At 45.2% G+C, this 12,162-nt stretch overlaps 1 long non-coding RNA gene across 1 annotated transcript; it reads left to right on the top strand.

Annotated features, from left to right (window-relative positions):
- Positions 1–8,155: 8,155 nt before the first annotated feature.
- On the top strand, positions 8,156–10,067 carry LOC145520897 (uncharacterized). Its single transcript, XR_014064886.1, has 3 exons — positions 8,156–8,236; positions 8,981–9,081; positions 9,471–10,067. It is a non-coding gene; the product is annotated as an uncharacterized LOC145520897 (long non-coding RNA).
- The last annotated feature ends 2,095 nt before the right edge of the window (positions 10,068–12,162 follow it).

The raw sequence follows: 12,162 nt of genomic DNA, 5'->3' as shown, positions 1-12,162 counted from the left end.
TTTTTTTTCATATTCTCTCCTAGAGACTTATTTTCATAGGGCTTTAATTCTTTTTTTTTTTTTTTGTATGTTTTGAGACTTTTACTCATATTATATTTATTTTACTATATAAAATTTTTAATGATGTATAAATACACCTACAGAGAAGAGAACAAATCATAAATGCATATACTGTTAGATGACTTTTGATATCCACTTAACCAGCACTCAGACCAGCACATTCCCAGGAAGCCCCCTCCTGCTTCCTGGCAGTCACTGTGCGCCCCACCCACTAAAGGTGCCCACTCTGCTGGCAGAGCTGCACTTGTCTTCTCCTCTTTTTCATGCCTGCCGGCCTCCCTTATGAAGTCATCCCACAACAGGGATTTTCAGGCTTAGGAACAAGACCTGCTCGGCCAACCAGGACTGAAAAGAACCTCTGCTACGGACCTGGTACTGATAGAAATGATGCTCTGGCTCAAACAGGATTGAGCTGCTGGAATTTGCAGCTTGATGGCATCCTCTCCACGAGATAATTGGAAGAAAAATTTCATGTTCAAGGGAATCGAAGGCTAAGAAAGGAAAAGCCACTGTCAGGTGTTCCTTTGCTCCCTGAAATAAGTCTATGCTTCTGGACTCAAGTGAATTACTTCCCAGGGACATAAAGAAAACCTGCAGATGCGATTGGGAAACTCAGAATTCTCTAAAGCAGCACTCTCCAATAGAAATATAATGCAAGCACATTATGCGATGTAAAATTTTCTGGGACTTCCCTGGTGGTACAGTGGGTAAGAATCCTCCTGCCAATGCAGGAGACATGGGTTCGATCCCTGGTCTGGGAAGATTCCACGTGCCTCGGAGCAACTAAGCCCACAAGCCACAACTACTGAGCCCACATGCTGCAGCTACTGAAGTCTGTGTGCCCAGAGTCCATGCTCAGTAACAAAGAGAAGTCACAGCAATGAGAAGCCTGTGCACCACAACAAAGAGTAATCCATGGTTGTGCAGCTAGGGAAAGCCCATGAGCAGCAGTGAAGACCCAGTGTAACCAAAAATAAATAAATATTAAAAATTTCTGGTAGCTGCATGAAACAAAGAGTAAGTAAGCTTTAACCATTTAAATAATTAAATATTAATTAATAATTTAATTTCAATATTTTAATTAAACACAACATAAATGATATCATTATAACCTATAATCAATATAAAATTATGAATGGGATGTTGATATTGAAAAGCAATGAAATATTTTACCTTTTTTTTTGTGCTAAGTCTCTAAAATCCAGTGCTTTAAGTCTAGTATTTTAAACGTCAGTTCACAGTAGTCACATTTCAACAGCTCAGAAGCATATGTGGTTGATGGCTACCATGTTGAAAACTGCAGTTTCAAAGAATCAAAAAGAGATGCCAGGACATGAGCAAAAAAAAAGCCAATTTAAAATATGCTCCAAGAGTGGGTTGTAATGATATGCAAGAAACAAACATGCATTCATTTATTAAACAATTTTTGCATGCAGAGGACAGAAAGAAGAACTCAAGATTCTGCCCTCAAGGACCTCATCATATAGCAAGAGAGCAAGACCTGAATGTATTATTTTAACATCAGGTGGCAGATGTAGTGCCAGAGACAATCACAAGGGAGCAGAGAGATGCACCATCCTCTGGAAAAGGAGGCTGGAGAACAGGGCCCTAATATCACCATCTATTACAACTGGTTAAGGTCCCTGATGTTCTCATCATTCATGAAATTCTCATCATCTCAGGAGTTCTGCATCATGAAAATAACCTGGTTAAAATGCAAATTCCTACTCAGGCAGGGAGAACACATAAACGCATGCATGCCCATTTACATGCATTACTTTTTGAAACCAGATTTATTTGTGTTATTTGGCAGAAAACAAAGCTGGAGGTATGAGACAAAGATCTAAGACGAAAGACTTAAATGTGGAGCTCTAAGAGCCTAGAAGGCTTCTAAGATAAAATAGGAAAAGGAGAAAGGGAGCAGTGAGAGATTAAGGTGTCAGGCAGAAAGGCAAGAAACTGCCCAACTCTGAGCTTTGGGAAACTAATCCAGACTAATGTCTTTTGTTACCCTAACATGTGATCACCCAGAGGTCCTCAAAATGTGGCCCTCAGACCTCCTGCAACAGACTCACTGGCATATACTACTAAAAATGCACAGTCCTAGCCCCATCCTAGACCACCTCTGGCAGAAAGTATTACTGTTCCTTCTCTCCTCTAAGATGATTATTTGCTCCTTCTTTCCTCTAGGATAATTATTCACCTTTGATATGAATGGTGTGTCCCCTATTGGGGCTATTTCTTCTGTGTCCTTAAGTGAAGAAAGTATGGCAGACTGACTGATAAAATAAAAAATATTACTGTTTCACATTATGGGCAACATGTAATGTGAGTGAGAAATAACTTTTTCTTGTTATAAGCAATTGAGATGTGGGGAGTTATTTGTTACTGCACCATAACCAAGCCAAAGCTGCCTAATATACCTACTGAATAAAAATTTCCAGAGGAGACAGTGGATCCTAGCAATCTACATTTTAACATGCTCCTTGTGTGACCATCATTCTCATGAACAACATCTGAGCAAAGAATCCTCTTTGGGAAGTAAGCCTTTTATCAGCTTGAGAGTTGAATGCTGCCCACAAAATAGACATTCAGTTTTAGGTTTCAGTAGTATAGAATACATATGAATCTTACTTCCTCAGTCTGTCACAGTCCTAGAAACTAAGGAAAACTAAAGCAAGTTATCTCAGATAGATGGGCTTCCCTGATAGCCCAGTTGGTAAACAATGCAATGCAGGAAACCTTGGTTCAATTCCTGGGGCAGGAAGATCTGCTGGAGAAGGAATAGGCTACTCACTCCAGTTTTCTTGGGCTTCCCTTGTGGCTCAGCTGGTAAAGAATCCGCCTGCAATGTGGGAGACCTGGGCTTGATCCCTGAGTTGGGAAGATCCCCTGGAGACGGGAAAGGCTACCCACTCTAGTACTGTGGCCTTGAGAATTCCATGGACTGTATAGTCCATGGGGTTATAAAGAGTCAGACACAACTGAGCGACTTTCACTTTCACTTTCAAAACAAGGTAGAGGCAGTCTCAGCAGCTCATCAGCAAGCATTTATTTGAGTTCCTGCTTTATAAAAGGCACTGGGCCAAATGGTGAATTCCTTGCACCAACACTGAAAGTCCCCAATCCTCCAAGACTTGTCATTTATGAGGCCCTGACAGTGCCAGTTTTGTCTCTCAGAATTGGGCAGAAATGGGCTTCTATGGTCCTGTGATGAACAGGGGCTTTGGTAGGAGGGTGAGGAAAATTCTACTGAGAAGTTCAGCTCCTATTTCAGAGCAGGAGGCTGGCTTTGCTCACCCAGAGCAAACGACCACTTCTAATAGACATGGCAGTGCCATGCTTCTTCTGAGTGCAAACTAACGAAACATCCGGCTTTATACCCTCCAGACTCCTTACCAGGGCAGAGATGGCCCTTTGTGAACTAACCCAGGCTTTCCTTTCTGGTCTCCTACCTGCTACAACATCCCCAGCTGCCCTCCTCCAGGTACCTCCAGCCACTCAAAAGTATCTTTTACAGTCAAATCACTAACTACCCTCCCCTTTTCACTTCTGGACTTTTGCACATTCTATTTCCTGGCCTGGAACGTGCTAGACCAGGTAACCCCAGTGCTCAGTTAATGTGCTGCCTCCTTCAGGAAGACTTCTCTAACACCCCTTGCCTGTAAAGGAAAACAAAATTTGAAAAACTAGGTGAGGTGGCCCTCTTACAGGCTCAGCCAGTGCTTCTGAACTTCCTCTCTCCATCATGATCACCATGGGTGGAATCTTTCCATTTAAATGTCCATTGCTCTACTAGCCTGGAAGCACCCAGGGGAGGGGCTTTCTCTTGCCTACTACAGTGTCCTCTTCAGCTGTCACCTTGCATGACACATGACAGATGTTCAGTATATATTAGTGGAAAGAACGAACAAACAAGGAACGTAAAAACTATCACAACAGCTCCTTTCTGAAACTACTGTGGGCTGGGATGCAGGTAATTTTTAATAAATTTCTCACTATCCCATGAATCTGTCAATAACTTATCTCTTCCTTACCCCACATCTATCCACTCTTCTGTTTGGTAGGTTCTTCAGGGTTCTGGGCCTGACCACCTGCTGAGCTGTCCCTGGGTTGAATGAGGACCTGGAAAAGGCACGTCATGGGCTCATGCCCTGCTCACTGAGCACCTATTATGTGCCAGGGCACAAAATGTGCATCTTAAAAAATGCTCCCACCATACTGGGAGGCCAAGTTCATTATTTTTTAACCCTTATAAAATTGTGAAATATAGTATTTGAATAGGCAAACACCAAAAGCATAAATATAGAGCTTAACACAGTACAGTCCACAAACAACTGTTGAACCCCCAGTCAGCCGGGTAAGGTGAGTTTCCACTCCAGAGCCTCCAGGACCAATCAGGCCACAAGCTTCTCCCTGCTCCTCAGGTAAATGCTTCCTTGTTTCTTCGAAGACACCTAAGTGTGCTTCCCCAAATAACAGAGTATTGTGCTTTTGAAAATCTCTTTAGTAAACTATAATTGTCATAGAAGAAACAGCATGTACTGAAAATGCAGATTTGGGGATGAATATCCTTATTATCAGGCTTCCCAGGTGGTGCTAGTGGTAAAGAACCTGCCAACCAATGCAGGAGACATAAGAGATGCTAGTTCCATCCCTGGGTCAGGAAGATTCCCCGGAGGAGGGCATGGCAACCCACTCCAGTATTCTTGCCTGGAGAATCCCACAGACCGAGGAGCCTGGTGGGCTACAATCTATAGGGTCACAAAGAGTCAAACACGACTGAAGCAACTAAGCACGTGTGCGCGCGCGCGCGCACACACACACACACACACACACACACACAAATATACTTATTATCTCAATTTCTCAGATGAGAACAGGAAGACACAAAGAGGTGAGCTGGGCTCTTCAGGGGTCCCACCCTCCCTCTCCCACAAACACACACTGGAAGGAGGTTTAGCCTCCAGGGCTCCAGCCTGGTCCCCCTACTCCACTAACTCCCACCTGCATGTGGGAAACCCTAGGCGACACCACTGTAGCCCCAGCAAGGCTTGGATGGGGGAGGTACAGTCCGTCAGAAGGGCTTGGGGTGACAACGGTGGGCTCCAACCTGGATCTCAGGAAGTCTGTGAGGAGCAGAGGGAAGGGAAGAAATCAGCTTACATTTGGGCTTTGTTTCCCAGGCTTTCAAGTCAGAGTGAAGCAAAACTCTAGCCTCCTCCTTCTATTCTCCCAGTTCTTTTGACCCGTCCAGCCCTCCACACACAGGCACAGAGAGGATGGAAGCACCTGGGGCTTAAGACACCAGGTCAAAACCATTCAGGTCCTCATTCTTCCTAACTAAAACCCTGAGAAAAATCTAAACTTTTACTAACCATAAAGAAGCATGTGAAAACACCCTGGGAATTAAAGATTCTCCTCAGTCAGGGGTACATGCATGGAGCTTAGCAGGAAAACGGCAGACAGTAGTTCAAAGTCCGGATGTGTCCCTCTCCTTTCAGGGACCTTGGGCAGGGTCTCTACCACCCTGATCTCTGCCGTCCTCAGTGTCTCCCTTTAATGGTGGGGAGGAGGGTGGTGGTGACAGCACCCGCTGCTCCTGGATCTGTTGGGAGAATCCATTGAGATGATGCATGCAAAGCATTCAGTTCAGTGCCTGGCACTCAGGAGGGGTTTCACTGATTTTTTAAAAAGATAATTTCTTCTTATTTTAAACATTTTATTATTATTTTTTAATCATCAGTAAAAAATAACACTGCATGAGAGAGTGAGAGTGGACCTTCAGCTCTGAAAACCCCTCAAGTGTGTGCCCTGCGGCCTTTGTTGGAGAACGTTCCAGCAGGCGTGGTAGAAATTCCCACTGACTGTCCTACCAAGGACGCTAACCCAGACAGCACCAGCTGCAGAGGCAGCCACCGAGCCCTCAGTGGGGCTGAGTAGTAGGAGAAGGGGACTCATCATCATCTGAAACTGTCCCAGGGAAGCCACATTGCCAAGAGGCCACTGGAGTGTTGGGAAGGGATGTGGGCCTTCCTGGGGCTTCCTGGGGTCCTAAGGCCCAGGTGCTTCCATCCACTCTGTGCCTATGTGTGGAGGGCTGGAAGGGTCAAAAGAACTGCGAGAATAGAAGGACGAGGCTAGAGTTTTGCTTCACTCTGACTTGAAAGCCTGGGCCTCCTGAGGTCCTCACCCCCACCTCTTCCCACCCATCCCACATGTACAGACGCTGATCCTGGGCACCTGGCCACTGTGGGCTCCCTGTTCCTGCTCCCAGGGCCATCCTAGAGTGCCTGGGTGATGGCTCAGTTGCAGCTGTACACCCCTCACCATGGGATCAGGCTGTGGGGAGCAGACACCCTCTCGAAGACACTTGGGGTGAAGTAAGTGTGTTATGTCAGGATGCAGGGGACACCTCAGGAATCTGAGGCTGGATCCTCAGGTGAACCGGGACATCCAAAGGCATGGACACTGGGGATGGGCCAAGGGTAGGGGGGTGTACAATCTCTCCCTCTGCTCCCCGCATACCTGCTTGGTTCTCCCTCCTCTTCCTCCCCTCCCCTCCCAGACCCCTGCCTTCCTCCTTTACCCTCCCAGGGTGACTAGTAGTCTGTATCGCCAAATATGAGTTGGTTTCCTTCGGTAGACATAACAAGTCACTACAAACTTGATGGTTAAAATCAATAGCAATTGATGTCCTCGCAGTTATGGAGTCTGGAAGTCTGAAATCAAGGTGTCCACAGAGGTGGTTCCTCCTGGAGGGTCTGAAGGATAATTGACTTCTCCCTTTCCTCCCAGTTCCTGGTGGCCAATCCTGGGCATTCCTTGGCTTCAGAGCACATCACCTCAATCGCTGCCCTGCCTTCCCATGGCCCTCCCCTCTGTGTGTCAAATCTCCCTCCACCAGTCATCAGATTTAGTGCCCTGTCTGATCACAGGATTATCTCATCTTTAGATCTTTAACAGAATTACATTGACAAAAACTCCTTTTCCAAATAAGGTTCTGTTTCGAGGTTCTGGGTGAGTATATATGTTTTTAGAGGGTGTGCTACTTAACCCACTAAACTCTCCCTTTTCTCTCCACTGGCCCAGTTTTCATTTCCATGCCCTTTCCCCACCCCTTCCTTCCTTTGCCTCCCCCTTCCCCTTCTCTCCCTCCTTCCTTCCCTCCACTACTCTCTCCCCTCACCTCTCCACTGACCATAATGTCATGTGACTTTGTAGAGCTGATATCCAGCAACAGCTAGTCTAGAATTTTTAATTAAAAATTCTTGGGGGAAAGGATTTTCCTGGGACAGCCTAGTCAGGTGTCCAATCAGATGTGGGCTAAGAGGCAAGGCTCATCACCAGATGGTTAGTTGCCAGGTGCAGGCAGGATGACCTGGCCCCCATGGAAAGATGTGGTGCCCCGATGGACCTGCCTCTAGATGGATCCAGTGTATGTGTCGTCAGAACTTGCTGTCCAGTGTCCGTGGCTAATGGGGCATCAACAGAACTTCAAGATCTCTCTCTCTTGCTTGGATTTAATAAATCCACTCTGTCTGGAAACTCACTGTTTCTGGGACTGTATTTTAATGCCAGGAGGTATAGCTTTTCTAATTTGCTTGACTGTAAGACTCACGTAGGGAAGGAAGATGTTTTGTTAAAAATGTAGATTATCAGATGCCTTCTCTAGAATCTGCATTTTGACACTCTAGAAGATTCTTACAGTCAGTAAATTGTGGAAAATATCACCATAGGGTACAGTGTCTTTCCAATGTCAAAAATTCTATTTCTTATTCCCCCAAAGTCTGTCCCCTAAGCACAAATTCCTTTGACTAACCTAAAGAGAAAATTTGGTGAAATTGTGCAATGCCAGACTGGGAGTGTGGCATCTGTGTGGTTAAGAATGTGGGCTTTGGTGCTACTGCACAGACCTGAGCCTTCTGGCTGGTGACCCTGGGCTCTGTGACTTGTTTAAGCCTCATAATCATCTGTAAAGTGGGGATAGTAATAGTCTCATTGGTTTGTTGTGAAGATTAAAGACAGGAGTAAACACAAGAGATTTTTTGAGCATTCCCTTTGTTGAATGCTCAAGCTAGGCCTCTCCCAAAGCAGCCAGTACTGCAGGTGGAGGCTGTGGCAGAGAATGAAGGGCCTCATCCCTGGGGTTGGAGCTGCGACTACACCTGGCCAGGTAGCCAAATGAGATTTACCTGCACAGAATTGAGGTTCTCTGAGGGAAGAGAAAGAGTGGGTGGCAGGGGATGAATACTGGGTTAGAAGAAAACATGTCTGCCACATCTTCAGGCATCTCAGAGTGCTTTGTTTAAATCTCCAGGCAAGAATACTGGAGTGGGTAATCATTCTCTTCTCCAGAGGATCTTCCCAACCCAGGGATTGAACCCAGGTCTTCTGCATTACTGGCAGATTCTTGACCATCTGAGCCACCAGGGAAGTCCTTTAATTTTTGTTAAAGATTGGCAAGTCAAGAGAGTAGCACAGTGAGCCCCACAGACCATGGCCCAGTTGCAACAACCATCTTTTGCCATTCGTATTTTGTTTCTTTCCCTTCCTCACCACCTTTGACGCCCACAACCTTGGACTAGTATAAATCAATTGTTCCATTTTTGTTTTTTCTTTCGTAAGTACCCTTTGTTTCTTAGAGCACTTTTAGGTTCACGCTAAAATTGAAGGGAAAATGCAGAGATTTCCCTATAACCCCTGTCCCCCTTATACATAACCTCCCCCACTATCAACAACCCTCACCTGAGGGGTACGTTCGTACAATCAATGAAACTACATCCACATATCTTTATCACCCAGAGTCCATAGTTCACTAGGGTTCATTCTTAGTGTTGTGTACTCTGTGGGTTTGGACAACTGTATAGTGACATGTAACTGTTCCCCCTTTTAATGCCGCAGTGTGTATTTCTGACAGATACCACCTGCCATGACATGAGCCTTCTGATGGGATGTTGTGGAAAGCACTGGGCACCACCTACAAAGTCGTGTTGCCACAAATGCTGAGCCTGAACTGAAGTAAGTTCTAGAGTTTACAGCAACTACACGGAATGGTGGGGGGCAGGGTATGTTCAAAATCACCACCTAGAAATAGTTAAATCTATAAGGGAGGACATTCTACAGGCCAGATAACCCAGTTTTCTTTTTTAACTAATGAATTGCATAAAAAAGGAAGGAAAACTGTTACAGATTAAAACAGACTAATGAGACCTATCAACCAAATGTAATGTGGGGGTCAGGAGAAAAGTTAAGTTTTTATTAGGAATAACCCAATCATAAAGACAGAGGGATTAGTCATTAAGTGGTAATAGAGGATTATTGTCGGTCTTGGCGGGGGGAGTATTATAATGGCATGGTGGTCATTATTATCATTGAGGTCCTTACCAGCGTTTCTGTTTCCACTCCAGTATTCCTGCTTGGGAAATCCCATGGACAGAGGAGCCTGGCGGGCTATAGTCCATGGCGTCAAAAAAGAACTGGACATAATTGAGCGACTAAACAACAATGATAACAACAACCAAAAAAGCATTTCTTTTGACCTCAACACACAGGACAGACTCAGAAGCAACCCAAGATCTTGGTCCCAGTGTGGGCTACACCAGTACATCATTGGTTGTCAGGTATCGCACTCAGCATGGCTCAGCCTCAGCATCTTCATCTGCAAAATGTGCAGGATGGAAGAGATTTCATCTGCAGCCTCCCTCCTCCTACCCCCAGCATCCTGACAATGTCAGTTCCAGGGTCATCTCCACCCTTCTCCATGCTAACACCCTCCTGAAATCCAAGAGGTGCAGTACGGGGACCTGATGGTTTAGACGAACCATGCTTCCGTGTATGTATCACACTAACTTCATTGTTTCCAGAGACAATATTATTGATTCCCATTTAGCTTGTGGGCCACTCTGAGATTCTTATCTCCCCTCACCTGAAGAGCCTGCCTTGGCTCAACCTCCATCCAGGGAATGACACTTCTATTAAATGCCTTTCTGATTCCCGTCTCCTTATTTTTCTACTTTGTCAAGATTATTTTAGCTAATAAGGCCCATGTATTATTTATTATTCAAATAGCTGTGGTCACTCTAACTCAAGATGGGTAGATCCCAGACTAGCTATAGTAACCACAGACTCACAATAATAAAAATGCCTTCCAATTCCATACAGTAGCTCAAATTTTTAAAGTGCATTTGTGTGGATTATGGCCTCCTTTTAACTTCATAGTCACCCTAGATTAAGGCTGACAGGTATTCTTATCCCCATTTCACAGACTGAATAGTTGAGGTTATAAGGAAGTGAAATGAGAATTCAAGAGTTAGGAGCCTGAGTTCCAAGCCCAGTTTCTACTACATCTTTATGACCTTGGGCAGTACTGGGGCCCCACCAGGCTACAATTAAGTTGACTGCACATCAGAATTATCCAGGACAATCCCAGTTTGCACCTGTTAACGTGTATAATTATCATTAATGACCTCTTTCACTCTAAAAATGTGTTCCAGCTTGAATGATAAGTTATACAGTTCAAAAGCCCTAGAACTTGAGGAGCATGGACCAAACCACCAGGTTTCAATCTTGGTTGCACAACAGATTCACTGAGGGAGATTATTTAAGCTTCCAAAGCTCAGACACTGCCCAAACCAAATAGATCAGAATATTTGCAGGGGTGGGACCAGGTATTGTATTTGGTTGGAGCTTCTTAGGTGATTCTAAGGTGCAGTCAGGGCTGCGACCAGTGACAGATGCTCTCATTCTGCATCAGCCTCACCTGGGATCTTGTTCCACTGAGGATGCACTCATTCCATCTGAGCCCTACTGACTGAATCAGAACTGCATTTTCCCAATATCCCCCAGGGATCCACCTGCAAGTCAAGTTTGTGAAGCTGACTGCTTCTAAATGACTTGGCCAGTATCACTTGGCTGATGAGAGCCCCAGCAGGGCCTCCCAGTCTTGTGTCGCCTCAGTAGGTCCCCATGGTGGATGTCCTAGCTAACCATGCAGGTTAACACTTGGAGATACCATAATGTAGGCTAAAATAAGGGGTTAGGTGTGATAAAGGGATAAAAAAGGCTGCCTCATATATGCAGAGTACGCATGAGAAACGCTGGGCTGGAAGAAGCACAAGCTGGAATCAAGACTGCCGGGAAAAATATCAATAACCTCAGATATGCAGATGACACCACCCTTATGGCAGAAAGTGAAGAAGAACTAAAGAGCCTCTTGATGAAAGTGAAAGAGAGTGAAAAAGTTGGCTTAAAGCTCAACATTCAGAAAACTAAGATCATGGCATCCAGTCCCATCACTTCATGGCAAACAGATGGGGAAACAGTGGAAACAGTGGCTGACTTTATTTTTCTGGGCTCCAAAATCATTGCAGATGGTGATTGCAGTCATGAAATCAAAAGACGCTTACTCCTTGGAAGGAAAGTTATGACCAACCTAGATAGCATATTTAAAAGCAGAGACATTAGTTTGCCAACAAAGGTCCATCTAGTCAAGGCTATGGCTTTTCCAGTGGTCATGCATGGATGTGAGAGTTGGACTATAGAGAAAGCTGAGTGCCCAAGAATTGATGCTTTTGAACTGTGGTGTTGGAGAAGACTCTTGAGAGTCCCTTGGGCTGCAAGGAGGTCCAACCAGTCAATCCTAAAGGAGGTGAATCCTGAGTATTCATTGGAAGGACTGATGTTGAAGCTGAAACTCCAATACTTTGGCCACCTGATGTGAAGAGCTGACTCATTTGAAAAGACTCTAACGCTAGGAAAGATTGACGGCAGGAGGAGAAGGGGACGACAGAGGATGAGATGGTTGGATGGCATCACTGACTCAGTGGACATGAGTTGGGTAGACTCCGGGAGTTGGTGATGGACAGGGAGCCCTGGCGTGCTGCAGTTCACGGGGTCACAAAGAGTCGGACACGACTGAGCAACTGAACTGACTGAACATATACTCTTCACAAGGTACTTGAGAATAAAAACAACATTGATCATATTCGGCAGTTTGTGGGTGTGTGTTCTCAGTTGCTCAGTGATGTCTGACTGTTTGTGACCCCATGGACTGTAGCCCACCAGGCTCCTCAGTCCATGGGATTTCCCAGGCAAGAATAC

Source organism: Giraffa tippelskirchi, chromosome 9 (assembly GCF_054371585.1).
Source record: "Giraffa tippelskirchi isolate mGirTip1 chromosome 9, T2T-mGirTip1v1.2.pri, whole genome shotgun sequence".
Classification (NCBI taxonomy): Eukaryota; Metazoa; Chordata; class Mammalia; order Artiodactyla; family Giraffidae; genus Giraffa; species Giraffa tippelskirchi.
The sequence above is the reverse complement of the archived record's forward strand: the minus strand, read 5'-3'. Positions and strand labels throughout refer to the sequence as shown.